Consider the following 20189-nt stretch of genomic DNA (forward strand, 5'->3'; position numbering starts at 1 on the left):
TAACTAGCGGACACTTGCACTATGTAGGTTAACTAGCGGGCCCATGGACTATGTAGGTTTACTATCGGGACCTTGGACTATCTAGGTTCCCTAAAGGGCACTTAGACTATCTAGGTTACCGAACGGGCACTTGGAATATCTAGGTTACCTAGCAGGCACTTGGACTATGTAGGCTAACTAGGGGGCCCTTGGACGATCTAGGTTACCTAGCAGGTACTTCAACTATCTAGTTTAACTAGCGGGCACTTGCACTATCTAGGTTACCTAGCGGGCACTTGGACTATGTAGGTTAACTAGCGGGCACTTGGACTATCTAGGTTACCTAGCGGGCACTTGGACTATGTACTTTCCCTAGCGGGCACTTGGACTATCTAAGTTACCTAGCGGGCACTTGGACTATGTACGTTTCCTAGCGGGTACTTGGACTAGATAGGTTCCCTATCGGGCACTTGGTTTATCTAGGTTAACTAGCGGGCACTGGGACTATCTAGGTTAACTAGCGAGCACTTGGACTATCTAGGTTAACTAGCGGGCATTTGGAATATTAGGGCCCCAAGCCGGCATTTGGACTATATTGGTTACCTAGCGGGCACTTGGACTATGTAGGTTAACAAACGGGCACTTGGACTATGTGGGTAACCTAGTGGTCACTTGAACTGTCTAGGTTACCTAGCGGGCACTTAGACTATGTAGGTTAACTAGCGGGCACTTGGACTATCTAGGTTAACTAGCGGGCCCTTGGACGATGTAGGTTAACTAGCGGGCCCTTGCACTATGTAGGCTAACTAGCGGGCCCATGGATTATGAAGGTTTATTAGCAGGCACTTGGACTATCTAGGTTAACTAGTGGGCACTTGGACTATGTAATTTCTAGAGTGTGCATTTGGATTATTTAGGTTACCTAGCGGGCACATGGACTATCTAGGTTACCTAGCAGTCACTTTGACTATGTACGTTAACTAACGGGCACTTGGACTATGTAGGTTGCCTAGCGGGCACTTGGATTATGTAGGTTCCCTATAGGGCACTTGGACTTTGTAGGTTAACTAGCGGGCACTTGGACTGTCTAGGTTACCTAGTGGGCACTTGGATTATCTCGGTTAACGAACGGGCACTTGGATTATCTAGGTTAACGAACGGGCACTTGGACTATGTAGGTTACCTAGCCGCCACTTGGACTATCTAGGTTAGCTAACAGGCACTTGGACTATCTAGGTTCCCTAGCGGGCACTTGCACTACCTATGTTACCTAGCTGGCACTTTGACTATGTAGGTCAACTAGCAGGCCCTTGGACTATCTAGGTTAGCCAACGGGCACTTAGATTATGTAGGTTAACTAGCGGGAACTTGGAATACGTAGGTTAACTAGCGGGCCCATGGACTATGTAGGTTTACTAGCGGGCCCTTTGACTATCTAGGTTCCCTAAAGGGCACTTGGACTATCTAGGTTCCCTAAAGGGCACTTGGACTATCTAGGTTCCCTACAGGGCACTTGGACTATCTAGGTTACATAGCGGGCACTTGGACTATGTAGGTTAACTAGCGAGCACTTGGACTCTAGGTTACCTAGCGGGAACTTGGACAATGTAAGTTACCTAGCGGGCACTTGGCCTATCTAGGTTACCTAACGGGCACTTTGACTATCTAGGTTACATAGCGGGCACTTGGACTATGTAGGTCTACTATCGAGCACTTGGACTCTAGGTTACCTAGCGGGCACTTGGACTATCTAGGTTACCTAGCGGGCCCTTGGACTATGTAGGTTTCCTAGCGGGCACTTGGACTATCTAGGTTAACGAACGGGCACTTGGACTATGTAGGTAACCTAGCGGGCACTTGGACAGTCTAGGTTACCTAGCGGGCACTTGGACTATCTAGGTTAACGAACCGGCACTTGGACAATGTAGGTTACCTAGCGGGCACTTGGACTATGTAGGATCCCTATCGGATATTTGGACTACTTTGGTTACCTAGCGGGCATTTGGACTATCTAGGTTAGCTAGCGGGCACTTGGACTATCTAGGTCAACTAGTGGGCCCTTGTACTATGTAGGTTGACTAGCGAGCACTTGGACTATCTAGGTTAACTAGCGGACCTTGGACTATGTAGGTTAACTAGCGGGCCTTTGGACTACGTAGGTTAACTAGCGGGCACTTGGACGATCTAGGTTAACTAGAGGGCACTTGGACTATCTAGGTTAACTAGCGGGCCCTTGGACTATCTAGGTTACCTAGGGCACTTGGACTATGTAGGTTAACTACCGGGCACATGCACTATCTAGGTTACCTAGCGGGCACTTGTACTATGTATGTTCCCTAGTGGGCGCTTGGACTATCTATGTTAACTAATGGGCACTTGGACTATGTAGGTTAACTAGGGGACACTTGCACTATGTAGGTTACCTAGCGGCAATTTGACTATGTAGGTTAACTAGCGTGCATTTGGACTATGTAGGTTAACTAGAGGACACTTAGACGATCTAGGTTAACTAGTGGGCCCTTGGACTATGTAGGTTAACGAACGGGCATTTGGACTATGTAGGTTAACTAGCGGGCACTTGGACTATGTAGGTTACCTTGCGGGCACTTGGCTATCTAGGTTAACGAACGGGCACTTGGACTATCTAGGTTGCCCAGTGGGCATTTGGACTATGTAAGTTACCTAGCGGGCACTTGGACTATCTAGGTTACCTAGCGGGCACTTGGACTATGTAGGTTAACTAGCGGGCACTTGGACTATGTATGTTGCATAGCGGGCAATTCGACTATCTAGGTTAGGTAACGGGCACTTGGACTATATAGGTTACCTAGCGGACCCTTTGACTATGTAGGTTACCTAGCGGGCACTTGGACTATCTAGGTTAACGAAAGGGCACTTGGACTATGTAGGTTACCTAGCGGGCACTTGGATTATCTAGGTTAGCTAACAGGAACTTGGAATATCTAGGTTACCTAGCGGGCACTTGGACTATGTAGGTTACCTTGCGGGCACTTGTACTATCTAGGTTACCTAACGGGAACTTGGACTATGTAGGTTAACTAGCGGACACTTGGACGATCTAGGTTAACTAGCGGGCACTTGGAATATCTATGTTAACTAGCGGGCCCTAGGACTATGTAGCTTAACTAGCGGGCACTTGGACTATCTAGGTTAACTAGCGGGTGCTTGGACTATGTAGGTTAACTAGCGGGCACTTGGACTATCTAGGTTAACTAGCTGACATTGGACTATGTAGGTTAACTAGCGGGCACTTGGACTATCTAGGTTAACTAGCTGACCTTGGACTATGTAAGTTAACTATCGCGCACTTGGACTATCTAGGTTAACTAGCGGGAACTTGCACAATGCAGGTTCCCTAGCGGGTACTTTGACTATGTAGCTTCCCTAGCGGGCACTTGGACTATATAGGTTCCTAACGGGCACTTGGACTATCTAGGTTCCCTAACGGGCACTTGGAATATGTAGGTTCCCTATCGGGCACTTGGATTATGTAGGTTACTCTGCGAGCTCTTGGACTATGTAGGTTCCCTATCAGGTACTTGGACTATGTAGGTTAACTAGCGGGCACTTGGATGATAAAGGTTAACTAGCGGGCACTTGGAATATCTAGGTTAATTAGCAGGCACTTGGACTATCTAGGTTGATTAGCAGGCACTTATACAATGCAGGTTCCCTAGCGGGCACTTGGACTATATAGGTTCCCTAAGGGCATTTTGACTATGTAGGTCAACTAGCGGGCCCTTGGACTATCTAGGTTAGCCAACGGGGACTTAGATTATGTAGGTTAACTAACGGGAACTTGGAATATGTAGGATAACTAGCAGGCCCATGGACTATGTAGGTTTACTAGCGGGCCCTTCACTATCTAGGTTCCCTAAAGGGCACTTGGATTATCTAGGTTCCCTAAAGGGCACTTGGACTATCTAGGTTACCTAGCGGGCACTTGGACTATGTAGGCTAACTTGGGGGCCCTTTGATGATCTAGGTTACCTAGCGGGTACTTGAACTATCTAGGTTACCTAGCGGGCACATGGACTATGTACGTTCCTTAGAGGGTATTTGGACTATCTATGTTAACTAGCGGGCACTTGGAATATGTAGGTTAAGTAGCGGACACTTGCACTGTGTAAGTTACCTAGCAGGCACTTGGACTATCTAGGTTAACTAGCGGGCACTTGGACTATCTAGGATAACTCGCATGCACTTGGACTATGTAGGTTCCTTAGCGGGCACTTGGACTATCTAGGTTGCCTAGCGGGCACCTGGACGATATAGGTTAACTAGCGTGGCCTTGGCATATCTAGGTTACGTAGCGGGCACTTGGTATATAGGTTAACTAGCGGGCACTTGGACAATGTAGGTTAACTAGAGGACACTTGGAATATCTAGGTTAAATAGTGGGCCCTTGGACTATGTAGGTTAACTAGCGGGCACTTGGACAATCTAGGTTAACTAGCGGGTACTTGGAAGATCTAGGTTAACTAGCGGGCACTTGGACTATCAAAGTGAACAAGTGAGCCCTTGGACTATGTAGGTTAACTAGCGGGCCCTTGGACTATCTAGGTTACCTAGCAGGCACTTGGGCTATATAGGTTACCTAGCGGGCACTTGGACTATGTAAGTTACCTAGTGGGCACTTGGACTATCTAGGTTAACGAATGGGCACTTGGACTATGTAGGTTGCCTAGCGGGCACTTGGACTATCTAGGTTAGGTAACGGGCACTTGGACTATCTAGGTTACCTAGCGGGAACTTGGACAATGTAAGTTACCTAGCGGGCACTTGGACTATCTAGGTTACCTAACGGGCACTTTGACTATCTAGGTTACATAGCGGGCACTTTGACTATGTAGGTTAACTATCGAGCACTTGGACTCTAGGTTACCTAGCGGGCACATGGACTATCTAGGTTACCTAGCGGGCCCTTGGACTATGTAGGTTTCCTAGCGGGCACTTGGACTATCTAGGTTAACAAACGGGCACTTGGACTATGTAGGTAACCTAGCGGGCACTTGGACTATGTAGGATCCCTATCGGATATTTGGACTACTTAGGTTACCTAGCGGGCACTTGGACTATCTAGGTTACATAGCGGGCACTTGGACTATGTAGGTTAACTATCGAGCACTTGGACTCTAGGTTACCTAGCAGGCACTTGGACTATCTAGGTTACCTAGCGGGCCCTTGGACTATGTAGGTTTCCTAGCGGGCACTTGGACTATCTAGGTTAACGAACGGGCACTTGGACTATGTAGGTAACCTAGCGGGCACTTGGACTATCTAGGTTAACGAACGGGCACTTGGACAATGTAGGTTACCTAGCGGGCACTTGGACTATGTAGGATCCCTATCGGATATTTGGACTACTTAGGTTACCTAGCGGGCACTTGGACTATCTAGGTTAGCTAGCGGGCACTTGGACTATCTAGGTCAACTAGTGGGACCTTGTACTATGTAGGTTGACTAGCGAGCACTTGGACTATCTAGGTTAACTAGTGGACCTTGGGCTATGTAGGTTAACTAGCGGGCCTTTGGACTATGTAGGTTAACTAGCGGGCACTTGGACGATCTAGGTTACCTAGAGGGCCCTTGGAGTATCTAGGTTAAGTAGCGGGCACTTGGATGATCAATGTTAACTAGCGGGCACTTGGACTATCTAGGTTAGCTAATGGGCACATGGACTAAGTCCGTCCCCTAGTGGGCACTTGGACTATCTAGGTTAACTAACGGGCACTTGGACTATCTAGGTTTCCTAGCGGGCACTTGTACTATCTAGGATACCTAGCTGGCACGTGGACTATGTAGGTCAACTAGCGGGCCCTTGGACTATCTAGGTTAGCTAACGGGCACTTAGATTATGTAGGTTAACTAGCGGGCACTTGGAATATGTAGGTTAACTAGCGGGCCCTTGAACTATGTAGGTTTACTTGTGGGCCCTTCGACTATCTAGGTTCCCTAAAGGGCACTTGGACTATATATGTTACCTAGCGGGCACTTGGACTATGTAGGCCAACTAGGGGGCCCTTGGACTATCTAGGTTACCTAGCGGGTACTTGAACTATCTAGGTTAACTAGCGGGCACTTGGACTATGTAGGTTAACTAGCGGACACTTGCACTATGTAGGTTACTTAGCAGGCACTTGGACTATCTAGGTTAACTAGCGGGCCCTTGCACTGTGTAGGCTAACTAGCGGGCCCATGGATTATGTAGGATTACTAGCAGGCACTTGGACTATCTAGGTTAACAAACGGGCACTTGTACTATGTGGGTAACTAGTGGTCACTTGAACTGTCTAGGTTACCTAGCGGGCACTTAGACTATGTAGGTTAACTAGCGGGCACTTGGACTATATATGTTAACTAGCGTGCACTTGGACTATGTAGGTTTCTTAGCGGGCTTTGGACTATCTAGGTTGCCTAGCGGGCACTTGCACTATGTAGTTTAACTAGCGTGCCCTTGGACTATCTAGGTTACGTAGCGGGCACTTGGTATATAGGCTAACTGGCGGACACTTGCACGATGTAGGTTAACTAGCGGGCCCTTGCACTATGTAGGTTAACTAGCGGGCCATGGATTATGTAGGTTTACTAGCAGGCACTTGGACTATGTAGGTTCCCTATCGGGCATTTGGACTATTTAGGTTACCATCGGGAACTTTTACTATGTAGGTTACATAGCGGGCACTTGGACTATCTAGGTTACCTAGCAGGCACTTTGACTATCTAGGTTAACTAACGGGACCTGGAGTATGTAGGATGCCGAGCGGGCACTTGGATTATGTAGGTTCCCAATCGGGCACTTGGACTATATAGGTTAACTAGCGGGCACTTGGACTGTCTAGGTTACCTAGCGGGCACTTGGATTATCTAGGTTAACGAATGGGCACTTGGACTATGTAGGTTACCTACCCGCCATTTGGACGATCTAGGTTAGCTAACAGGCACTTGGACTATCTAGATTCCCTAGCAGGCACTTGTATTATCTAGGTTACCTAGCTGGCACTTAGATTATGTAGGTTAAATAGCGGGCACTTGGAATATGTAGGTTAACTAGCGGACACTTGCACTATGTAGGTTAAATAGCGGGCCCATGGACTATGTAGGTTTACTATCGGGACCTTGGACTATCTAGGTTCCCTAAAGGGCACTTAGACTATCTAGGTTACCGAACGGGCACTTGGAATATCTAGGTTACCTAGCAGGCACTTGGACTATGTAGGCTAACTAGGGGGCCCTTGGACGATCTAGGTTACCTAGAAGGTACTTCAACTATCTAGTTTAACTAGCGGGCACTTGAACTATCTAGGTTACCTAGCGGGCACTTGGACTATATAGGTTAACTAGCGGGCACTTGGACTATCTAGGTTACCTAGCGGGCACTTGGACTATGTACGTTCCCTAGCGGGCACTTGGACTATCTAAGTTACCTAGCGGGCACTTGGACTATGTACGTTTCCTAGCGGGTACTTGGACTAGATAGGTTCCCTATCGGGCACTTGGTTTATCTAGGTTAACTAGCGGGCACTGGGACTATCTAGGTTAACTAGCGAGCACTTGGACTATCTAGGTTAACTAGCGGACATTTGGAATATTAGGGCCCCAAGCCAGCATTTGGACTATATTGGTTACCTAGCGGGCACTTGGACTATGTAGGTTAACAAACGGGCACTTGGACTATGTGGGTAACCTAGTGGTCACTTGAACTGTCTAGGTTACCTAGCGGGCACTTAGACTATGTAGGTTAACTAGCGGGCACTTGGACTATCTAGGTTAACTAGCGGGCCCTTGGACGATGTAGGTTAACTAGCGGGCCCTTGCACTATGTAGGCTAACTAGCGGGCCCATGGATTATGAAGGTTTATTAGCAGGCACTTGGACTATCTAGGTTAACTTGTGGGCACTTGGACTATGTAATTTCTAGAGTGTGCATTTGGATTATTTAGGTTACCTAGCGGGCACATGGACTATCTAGGTTACCTAGCAGGCACTTTGACTATGTAGGTTAACTAACGGGCACTTGGATTATGTAGGTTGCCTAGCGGGCACTTGGATTATGTAGGTTCCCTATAGGGCACTTGGACTTTGTAGGTTAACTAGCGGGCACTTGGACTGTCTAGGTTACCTAGTGGGCACTTGGATTATCTCGGTTAACGAACGGGCACTTGGATTATCTAGGTTAACGAACGGGCACTTGGACTATGTAGGTTACCTAGCCGCCACTTGGACTATCTAGGTTAGCTAACAGGCACTTGGACTATCTAGGTTCCCTAGCGGGCACTTGTACTACCTACGTTACCTAGCTGGCACTTTGACTATGTAGGTCAACTAGCGGGCCCTTGGACTATCTAGGTTAGCCAACGGGCACTTAGATTATGTAGGTTAACTAGCGGGAACTTGGAATATGTAGGTTAACTAGCGGGCCCATGGACTATGTAGGTTTACTAGCGGGCCCTTTGACTATCTAGGTTCCCTAAAGGGCACTTGGACTATCTAGGTTCCCTAAAGGGCACTTGGACTATCTAGGTTACATAGCGGGCACTTGGACTATGTAGGTTAACTAGCGAGCACTTGGACTCTAGGTTACCTAGCGGGAACTTGGACAATGTAAGTTACCTAGCGGGCACTTGGCCTATCTAGGTTACCTAACGGGCACTTTGACTATCTAGGTTACATAGCGGGCACTTGGACTATGTAGGTCTACTATCGAGCACTTGGACTCTAGGTTACCTAGCGGGCACTTGGACTATCTAGGTTACCTAGCGGGCCCTTGGACTATGTAGGTTTCCTAGCGGGCACTTGGACTATCTAGGTTAACGAACGGGCACTTGGACTATGTAGGTAACCTAGCGGGCACTTGGACAGTCTAGGTTACCTAGCGGGCACTTGGACTATCTAGGTTAACGAACGGGCACTTGGACAATGTAGGTTACCTAGCGGGCACTTGGACTATGTAGGATCCCTATCGGATATTTGGACTACTTTGGTTACCTAGCGGGCACTTGGACTATCTAGGTTAGCTAGCGGGCACTTGGACTATCTAGGTCAACTAGTGGGCCCTTGTACTATGTAGGTTGACTAGCGAGCACTTGGACTATCTAGGTTAACTAGCGGACCTTGGACTATGTAGGTTAACTAGCGGGCCTTTGGACTACGTAGGTTAACTAGCGGGCACTTGGACTATCTAGGTTAACTAGAGGGCACTTGGACTATCTAGGTTAACTAGCGGGCCCTTGGACTATCTAGGTTACCTAGCGGGCACTTGGACTATGTAGGTTAACTACCGGGCACAAGCACTATCTAGGTTACCTAGCGGGCACTTGTACTATGTATGTTCCCTAGTGGGCGTTTGGAATATCTATGTTAACTAATGGGCACTTGGACTATGTTGGTTAACTAGGGGACACTTGCACTATGTAGGTTACCTAGCGGCAATTTGACTATGTAGGTTAACTAGCGTGCATTTGGACTATGTAGGTTAACTAGAGGACACTTAGACGATCTAGGTTAACTATTGGGCCCTTGGACTATGTAGGTTAACGAACGGGCATTTGGACTATGTAGGTTAACTAGCGGGCACTTGGACTATGTAGGTTACCTTGCGGGCACTTGGCTATCTAGGTTAACGAACGGGCACTTGGACTATCTAGGTTGCCCAGCGGGCATTTGGACTATGTAAGTTACCTAGCGGGCACTTGGACTATCTAGGTTACCTAGCGGGCACTTGGACTATGTAGGTTAACTAGCGGGCACTTGGACTATGTATGTTGCATAGCGGGCAATTCGACTATCTAGGTTAGGTAACGGGCACTTGGACTATATAGGTTACCTAGCGGACCCTTTGACTATGTAGGTTACCTAGCGGGCACTTGGACTATCTAGGTTAACGAAAGGGCACTTGGACTATGTAGGTTACCTAGCGGGCACTTGGATTATCTAGGTTAGCTAACAGGAACTTGGAATATCTAGGTTACCTAGCGGGCACTTGGACTATGTAGGTTACCTTGCGGGCACTTGTACTATCTAGGTTACCTAACGGGAACTTGGACTATGTAGGTTAACTAGCGGACACTTGGACGATCTAGGTTAACTAGCGGGCACTTGGAATATCTATGTCAACTAGCGGGTCCTAGGACTATGTAGCTTAACTAGCGGGCACTTGGACTATCTAGGTTAACTAGCGGGTTCTTGGACTATGTAGGTTAACTAGCGGGCACTTGGACTATCTAGGTTAACTAGCTGACATTGGACTATGTAGGTTAACTAGCGGGCACTTGGACTATCTAGGTTAACTAGCTGACCTTGGACTATGTAAGTTAACTATCGCGCACTTGGACTATCTAGGTTAACTAGCGGGAACTAGCACAATGAAGGTTCCCTAGCGGGTACTTTGACTATGTAGCTTCCCTAGTGGGCACTTGGACTATATACGTTCCTAACGGGCACTTGGACTATCTAGGTTCCCTAACGGGCACTTGGAATATGTAGGTTCCCTATCGGGCACTTGGATTATGTAGGTTACTCTGCGAGCACTTGGACTATGTAGGTTCCCTATCAGGTACTTGGACTATGTAGGTTAACTAGCGGGCACTTGGATGATAAAGGTTAACTAGCGGGCACTTGGAATATCTAGGTTAACTAGCAGGCACTTGGACTATCTAGGTTGATTAGCAGGCACTTATACAATGCAGGTTCCCTAGCGGGCACTTGGACTATATAGGTTCCCTAAGGGCATTTTGACTATGTAGGTTAACTAGCGGGCACTTGGAATATCTAGGTTAACTAGCGGGTTCTTGGACTATGTAGGTTAACTAGCGGGTATTTGGACTATCTAGGTTAACTAGCTGACCTTGGACTATGTAGGTTAACTAGCGGGCACTTGGACTAGCTAGGTTAACTAGCGGGCACTTGCACAATGCAGGTTCCCTAGCGGGCACTTTGACTATGTAGGTTCCCTAGCGGGCACTTGGACTATATAGGTTCCCTACGGGCACTTGGACTATCTAGGTTCCCTATCGGGCACTTGGACTATGTAGGTTCCCTATCAGGCACATGGACTATGTAGGTTAACTAGCGGGCACTTGGATGATCAAGGTTAACTACCGGGCACTTGGGCTATCTAGCTTAACTAGCGGGCACTTGGACTATCTAGGTTAATTAGCGGGCACTTGTACAATGCAGGTTCCCTAGCGGGCACTTTGACTATGTAGGTTCCCTAGCGGGCACGTGGACTATATAAGTTACCTAGCGGGCACTTGGACTATGTATGTCCCCTAGCGGGCATGGACTATCTAGGTTAACTAGAGGGCCCATGGACTATGTAGGTTAACTAGCGGGCACTTGGACTCTCTAGATTAACTAGCGGGCATTTGGATTATTTAGGTTACCTAGTGGGCACTTGGACTATGTAGGTTACCTATCGGGCACTTGGACTATTTAGGGTAACTAGAAGGCTCTTGGACTATCAAGGTTAACTAGCAGGCACGTGGACTATCTAGGTTAACTAGCAGGCACTTGGACTATGTAGGTTCCCTAGCGGGCATTTGGACTATATATGTTACCTAGCAGGCACTTGGACTATGTAGGTTACCTAGCGGTTACTTGGACTACCTAGGTTAACTAGCGGGCACTTGGATAATCTAGGTTAACTAACGGGCATTTGGACTATGTATGTTGCAGAGCGGGCAATTGGACTATGTAGGTTCCCTAGCGGGCACTTGGACTATCTAGGTCCCCTAAAGGGCACTTGGACTATCTAGGTTACCGAACGGGCACTTGGACTATGTAGGTTACCTAGCGAGTACTTGGACTATCTAGGTTAACTAGCGGTCCCTTGGACAATAGGTTAACTAGCAGGCATTTGGACTATGTAGGTTCCCTAGCGGGCACTTGGACTATGTAGGTTAACTAGCAGGCCCTTGGAAAACCTAGGTTAGCTAAGTGGCACTTGGACTATGTAGGTTAACTAGCGGACACTTGCACGATCTAGGTTAACTAGCGGTCTCTTGCACTATGTAGGTTAACTAGCGGGCCCTTGGACTATCTAGCTTACCTAGCGGGCATTTGGACTATGTAGGCTCCCTAATGGGCATTTGGACTATATAGATTACCTAGCAGGCACTTAGACTTTGTAGGTTACCTAACGGGCACTTGGACTATCTAGGTTACCTAGCTGGCACTTGAACTATCTATGTTAGCTAGCGGGTACTTGGAGTATGTAGGTTACCTAACGGGCTGTTTGACTATCTAGGTTACCAAGCGGGCACTTGGACTATCTAGGTTAACTAACGGGCACTTGAACTATGGAGGTTCCCTAGCGGGCCCTTGGACTATGTAAGTTCCCTAGCGGGCAGTTGGACTATGTGGGTTCCCTAGCGGGCATTTGGACTATCTAGGTTACCTGACGGGCACTTGGACTATGTGGGTTCCCTAGCGGGCATTTGGACTATCTAGGTTACCTAGCGGGCACTTGGACTATGTACGTTCCCTAGCGGGCACTTGGACTATGTACGTTACCTAGCGGGCACTTGGACTATGTACGTTTCCTAGCGGGTACTTGGACTATCCATGTTAACTAGCGGGCACTTGGACTATGTAGGTTTCCTATCGGGCACTTGGACTAGATAGGTTCCCTAGCGGGCACTTGGTCTATCTAGGTTAACTAGCGGGCACTTGGACTATCTATGTTAACTAGCGAGCACTTGGACAATCTAGGTTAACTAGCGGGCATTTGGACTATTAGGGTCCCTAGCGGGCATTTGGAGTATATTGGTTACCTAGCGGGCACTTGGACTATGTAGGTTAACGAACGGGCACTTGGACTATGTAGGTAACCTAGTGGTCACTTGAACAGTCTAGGTTACCTAGCGGGCACTTGGAGTATGTAGGTTAACTAGGGGGCAATTGGACTATCTAGGTTAACTAGCGGGCCCTTGGACGATGTAGGTTAACTAGCGGGCCCTTGGACTATGTAGGTTAACTAGCGGGCACTTGGATGATCTAGGTTATCTAGCGGGTACTTGGACTATGTAGGTTAACTAGCGGGCCCTTGGACTATGTTGATTAACTAGCGGCACTTGGACTATCTACATTAACTAGCGGGCCCTTGTACTATGTAGATTCCCTAGCGGGCACTTGGACTATGTATGTTCCAGAGCGGGCACTTGGACTATGTAGGTTCCCAGGCAGGCACTTGGACTATGTAAGTTCCCTAGCGGGCACTTGTACTATGTAGGTTAACTAGCGGACACTTGGACGATCTAGGTTAACTAGCGGGTAGTTGGACTATGTAGGTTAACTAGCGGGCCCTTGAACTATGTAGATTAACTAGCGGCACTTGGACTATCTACGTTGACTAGCGGGCCCTTGGACTATGTAGATTCCCTAGCGGGCACTTGGACTACGTAGGTTCCCTAGCGGGCACTTAGACTCTGTATGTTCCCTAGCGGGCACTTGGAATATATATGTTCCTTACGGATACTTGAATTATGTAAGTTAACTACCGGGCACTTGGACTATGTAGGTTAACTAGCGGGCCCTTAAACTATCTAGGTTACCTAGCGGGCACTTGGACTACACCTAGCGGGCACTTGAACTATGTACGTTCCCTAGCGGGCACTTGGACTATCTATGTTAACTAGCGGGCACTTGGACTATGTAGGTTAACTAGGGGAGACTTGCACTATGTAGGTTACCTAGCGGCACTTGGACTATCTAGGTTAACTAGCGAGCACTTGTACTATCTGGGTTAACTAGCGTGCACTTGGACCATGTAGGTTCCTTAGCGGGCACTTGAACTATCTAGTTTACCTAGCGGGCACTTGGACTATGTAGGTTACCTAGCGGGCACTTGGACTATCTAGGTTAACTAATGGGCACTTGGACAATGTACGTTCCCTAGCGGGCACTTGGACTATCTAGGTTACCTAGCGGGTACTTGGACTATGTACGTTACCTAGCGGGCACTTGGACTATCTATGTTAACTAGCGGGCACTTGGACTATGTAGGTTAACTAGGGGACACTTGCACTATGTAGGTTCCCTAGCGGCACTTGGACTATCTAGGTTAACTAGCGGGCACTTGGTCTATCTAGGTTAACTAGCGGGCACTTGGACTATCTATGTTAACTAGCGAGCACTTGGACTATCTAGGTTAACTAGCGGGCATTTGGACTATTAGGGTCCCTAGCGGGCATTTGGAGTATATTGGTTACCTAGCGGGCACTTGGACTATGTAGGTTAACGAACGGGCACTTGGACTATGTAGGTAACCTAGTGGTCACTTGAACAGTCTAGGTTACCTAGCAGGCACTTGGAGTATGTAGGTTAACTAGGGGGCACTTGGAGTATCTAGGTTAACTAGCAGGCCCTTGGACGATGTAGGTTAACTAGCGGGCCCTTGGACTATGTAGGTTAACTAGTGGGCCCTTGGAATATTAGGTTAACTAGCGGGCTCTTGGACTATGTAGGTTAACAAGCGGGCCCTTGGACTATGTTGATTAACTAGCGGCACTTGGACTATCTACGTTAACTAGCGGGCCCTTGGACTATGTAGATTCCCTAGCGGGCACTTGGACTATGTATGTTCCAGAGCGGGCACTTGGACTATGTAGGTTCCCTAGCAGGCACTTGGACTATGTAAGTTCCCTAGCGGGCACTTGTACTATGTAGGTTAACTAGCGGACACTTGGACGATCTAGGTTAACTAGCGGGTAGTTGGACTATGTAGGTTAACTAGCGGGCCCTTGAACTATGTAGATTAACTAGCGGCACTTGGACTATCTACGGTAACTAGCGGACCCTTGGACTATGTAGATTCCCAACGGGCACTTGGACTACGTAGGTTCCCTAGCGGGCACTTAGACTCTGTATGCTCCCTAGCGGGCACTTGGACTATATATGTTCCTTACGGACACTTGAACTATGTAAGTTAACTACCCGGCACTTGGACTATGTAGATTAACTAGCGGGCCCTTAGACTATCTAGGTTACCTAGAGGGCACTTGGACTATACCTAGCGGGCACTTGAACTATGTACGTTCCCTAGCGGGCACTTGGACTATCTATGTTAACTAGCGGGCACTTGGACTATGTAGGTTAACTAGGGGACACTTGCACTATGTAGGTTACCTAGCGGCACTTGGACTATCTGGGTTAACTAGCGTGCACTTGGACCATGTAGGTTCCTTAGCGGGCACTTGAACTATCTAGTTTACCTAGCGGGCACTTGGACTATGTAGGTTAACTAGCGGGCCCTTGGACTATCTAGGTTACATATCTGGAACTTGGACTATATAGGTTACCTTGCGGGCACTTGGACTATGTAGGTTAACCAAAGACACTTGGACGATCTAGGTTAAATAGTGGGCCCTTGGACTATGTAGGTTAACGAACGGGCATTTGGACTATGTAAGTTACCTAGCAGGCACTTGGACTGTCTAGGTTACCTAGTGGGCACTTGGACTATGTAGGTTAACGAACGGGCACTTGGACTATCTAGGTTAACTAGCGGGCACTTGGACTATGTAGGTTACCTAGCGGGCACTTGCACTATCTAGGTTACGTAGCGGGTACTTGGAATATGTATGTTAATTAGCGGGCACTTGGACTATCTAGGTTACCTAACGGGCACTTGGACTATCTTGGTTTCTTAGCGGGCACTTGGACGATATAGGTTACCTAGCGGGCCCTTGGACTATGTAGGTTACCTAGCGGGCACTTGGACTATCTAGGTTAACGAAAGGGCACTTGGACTATGTAGGTTACCTAGCGGGCACTTGGATTATCTAGGTTAGCTAACAGGAACTTGGAATATCTAGGTTACCTAGCGGGCCCTTGGACTATGTAGGTTACCTAGCGGGCACTTGGATTATCTAGGTTAGCTAACAGGAACTTGGAATATCTAGGTTACCTTGCGGGCACTTGTACTATCTAGGTTACCTAACGGGAACTTGGACTATGTAGGTTAACTAGCGTACACTTGGACGATCTAGGTTAACTAGCGGGCACTTGGAATATCTAGGTTAACTAGCGGGCCCTTGGACTATGTAGGTTAACTAGCGGGCACTTGGACTATCTAGGTTAACTTGCGGGCAATTGCACAATGCAGGTTCCCTAGCGGGCACTTTGACTATGTAGGTTCCCTAGCGGGCACTTTGACTATATAGGTTCCCTACGGGCACTTGGACTATGTAGGTTCCCTAACGGGCACTTGGACTATGTAGGTTCCTCTGCGGGCACTTGGACTATGTAGGTTCCCTATCAGGCACTTGGACTATGTAGGTTAACTAGCGGGCACTTGGATGATCAAGGTTAACTAGCGCGCACTTGGACTATCTAGGTTAACTAACGGGCACTTGGACTATCTAGGCTAATTAGCGGGCACTTGTACAATGCAGGTTCCCTAGCGGGCACTTTGACTATGTAGGTTCCCTAGCGGGCACTTGGACTATATAGGTTCCCTACGGGCACTTGGTCTATCTAGGTTCCCTAACGGGCACTTGGAATATGTAAGTTCCCTATCGGGCACTAGGACTATGTAGGTTCCTCAGCGGGCAATTGGACTTTGTAGGTTCCCTATTGGGTATTGGACTATGTAGGTTAACTAGCAGGACCTTGGACTATCTAGGTTACCTAGTGGGCACATGGACTATGTAGGTTAACTAGCGGACCCTTGGACAATCTAGGTTACCTAGCGGGCACTTGAAGTATGTACATACCCTAGCGGGCACTTGGACTATCTAGGTTACCTAGCGGGCACTTGGACTATGTACGTCCCCTAGTGGGCACTTGGACTATCTAGGTTAACTAGAGGGCCCTTGGACTATGTAGGTTAACTAGCGGACACTTCGACTATCTAGGTTAGCTAACGGGCAATTGGACTATCTAGGTTACCTAGCGGGCACTTGCACTATGTAGGTTCCCTAGCGGGCACTTGGACCATTTAGGTTACCTAGCAGGCACTTTGACTATCTAGGTTAACTAACGGGCATTTGGACTATGTAAGTTGCCAAGCGAGCACTAGGACTATGTAGGTCCCCTAGCGAGCACTTGGACTATGTAAGTTCCCTATCGGGTACTTGGACTGTCTAGGTTAACAAACGGGCAATTGGACTGTCTAAGTTACCTAGTGGGCACTTGGACTATGTAGTTTACCTAGCAGGCACTTGGACTATGTAGGTTAACTAGCGGGCACTTGGACTATCTAGGTTACTTAGCGGGCACTTTGACTATGTACGTTCCCTAGCGGGCACTTGGGCTATCTACGTTACCTAGCGGGCACTTGGACTATGTAGGTAACCTAATGGTCACTTGGACTGTCTAGGTTACCTAGCGGCGACTTGGACTATGTAGGTTAACTAGCGGGCACTTTGACTATGTAGGTTAACTAGCAGGTCCTTGGTCTTTGTAGGTTAACTAGCAGGCCTTTGGACTATGTAAGTTAACTAGAGGGCACTTTGATGATCCTGGTTAACTAGCAGGCACTTGGACTATCTAGGTTAACTAGTGGGCACTTGGACAATCTAGGTTCACTAGCGGGCACTAGGACGATATAGGTTAACTAGCGGGCACTTGGATTATCTAGGTTACCTAGCGGGCACCTGGACTATGTAGGTTCCCTAGCGGGCATTTGGACTAAATAGATAAACTAGCGGGCACTTAGACTCTGTAGGTTACCTAGCGGGCACTTGGACTATATATGTTCCAGAGCGGGCACTTGGACTATGTAGGTTCCCTAGCAGTCACTTGGACTATGTAGGTTCCAGAGCGGGCACTTAGACTATCTAGGTTCCCTAGCGGGCTCTTGTACTATGTAGGTTAATTAGCGGACACTTGGACGATCTAGGTTAACTAGAGGGTACTTGGATTATGTAGGTTAACTAGCGGGCCCTTGAACTATGTAGATTAACTAGCGGGCACTTGGACTATGTAGGTTCCCTAGCGGGCACTTTGACTATATAGGTTCCCTACGGGCACTTGGACTATCTAGGTTCCCTAACGGGCACTTGGACTATGTAGGTTCCTCTGCGGGCACTTGGACTATGTAGGTTCCCTATCAGGCACTTGGACTATGTAGGTTAACTAGCGGGCACTTGGATGATCAAGGTTAACTAGCGCGCACTTGGACTATCTAGGTTAACTAGCGGGCACTTGGACTATCTAGGCTAATTAGCGGGCACTTGTACAATGCAGGTTCCCTAGCGGGCACTTTGACTATGTAGGTTCCCTAGCGGGCACTTGGACTATATAGGTTCCCTACGGGCACTTGGACTATCTAGGTTCCCTAACGGGCACTTGGAATATGTAAGTTCCCTATCGGGCACTAGGACTATGTAGGTTCCTCAGCGGGCAATTGGACTTTGTAGGTTCCCTATTGGGTATTGGACTATGTAGGTTAACTAGCAGGACCTTGGACTATCTAGGTTACCTAGTGGGCACATGGACTATGTAGGTTAACTAGCGGACCCTTGGACAATCTAGGTTACCTAGCGGGCACTTGAAGTATGTACATACCCTAGCGGGCACTTGGACTATCTAGGTTACCTAGCGGGCACTTGGACTATGTACGTCCCCTAGTGGGCACTTGGACTATCTAGGTTAACTAGAGGGCCCTTGGACTATGTAGGTTAAGTAGCGGACACTTCGACTATCTAGGTTAGCTAACGGGCAATTGGACTATCTAGGTTACCTAGCGGGCACTTGCACTATGTAGGTTCCCTAGCGGGCACTTGGACCATTTAGGTTACCTAGCAGGCACTTTGACTATCTAGGTTAACTAACGGGCATTTGGACTATGTAAGTTGCCAAGCGAGCACTAGGACTATGTAGGTCCCCTAGCGAGCACTTGGACTATGTAAGTTCCCTATCGGGTACTTGGACTGTCTAGGTTAACAAACGGGCAATTGGACTGTCTAAGTTACCTAGTGGGCACTTGGACTATGTAGTTTACCTAGCAGGCACTTGGACTATGTAGGTTAACTAGCGGGCACTTGGACTATCTAGGTTACTTAGCGGGCACTTGGACTATGTACGTTCCCTAGCGGGCACTTGGGCTATCTACGTTACCTAGCGGGCACTTGGACTATGTAGGTAACCTAATGGTCACTTGGACTGTCTAGGTTACCTAGCGGCGACTTGGACTATGTAGGTTAACTAGCGGGCACTTTGACTATGTAGGTTAACTAGCAGGTCCTTGGTCTTTGTAGGTTAACTAGCAGGCCTTTGGACTATGTAAGTTAACTAGAGGGCACTTTGATGATCCTGGTTAACTAGCAGGCACTTGGACTATCTAGGTTAACTAGTGGGCACTTGGACAATCTAGGTTCACTAGCGGGCACTAGGACGATATAGGTTAACTAGCGGGCACTTGGATTATCTAGGTTACCTAGCGGGCACCTGGACTATGTAGGTTCCCTAGCGGGCATTTGGACTAAATAGATAAACTAGCGGGCACTTAGACTCTGTAGGTTACCTAGCGGGCACTTGGACTATATATGTTCCAGAGCGGGCACTTGGACTATGTAGGTTCCCTAGCAGTCACTTGGACTATGTAGGTTCCAGAGCGGGCACTTAGACTATCTAGGTTCCCTAGCGGGCTCTTGTACTATGTAGGTTAATTAGCGGACACTTGGACGATCTAGGTTAACTAGAGGGTACTTGGATTATGTAGGTTAACTAGCGGGCCCTTGAACTATGTAGATTAACTAGCGGGCACTTGGACTATGTAGGTTCCCTAGCGGGCACTTGGACTCTGTATGTTCCCTACGGACACTTGAACTATGTAAGTTAACTATCGGGCACTTGGACTATGTAGGTTAACTAGCGGGCCCTTGGACTATCTAGGTTACCTAGCGGGCACTTGGACTATGTAGGTTTACTACCGGGCACTTGCACTATCTAGGTTACCGAACGGGCATTTGGACTATGTAGGTAACCTAGCGGGCACTTGGAGAGTCTAGGTTACCTAGCGGGCACTTGGACTTCTACGTTAACGAATGGGCACTTGGACTATGTATGTTTCATAGCGGGCAATTGGACTATCTAGGTTAGGTAACGGGCACTTGGACTATCTAGGTTTCTTAGCGGGTACTTGGACTATGTAGGTTAACTAGTGGGCCCTTGAACTATGTAGAATAGCTAGCGGCACTTGGACTATATACGTTAACTAGCGGCCCCTTGGACTATGTAGATAC

The sequence above is a fragment of the Tenrec ecaudatus genome (genome assembly GCF_050624435.1).
Source record: "Tenrec ecaudatus isolate mTenEca1 chromosome 10 unlocalized genomic scaffold, mTenEca1.hap1 SUPER_10_unloc_1, whole genome shotgun sequence".
Lineage (NCBI taxonomy): Eukaryota > Metazoa > Chordata > Mammalia > Afrosoricida > Tenrecidae > Tenrec > Tenrec ecaudatus.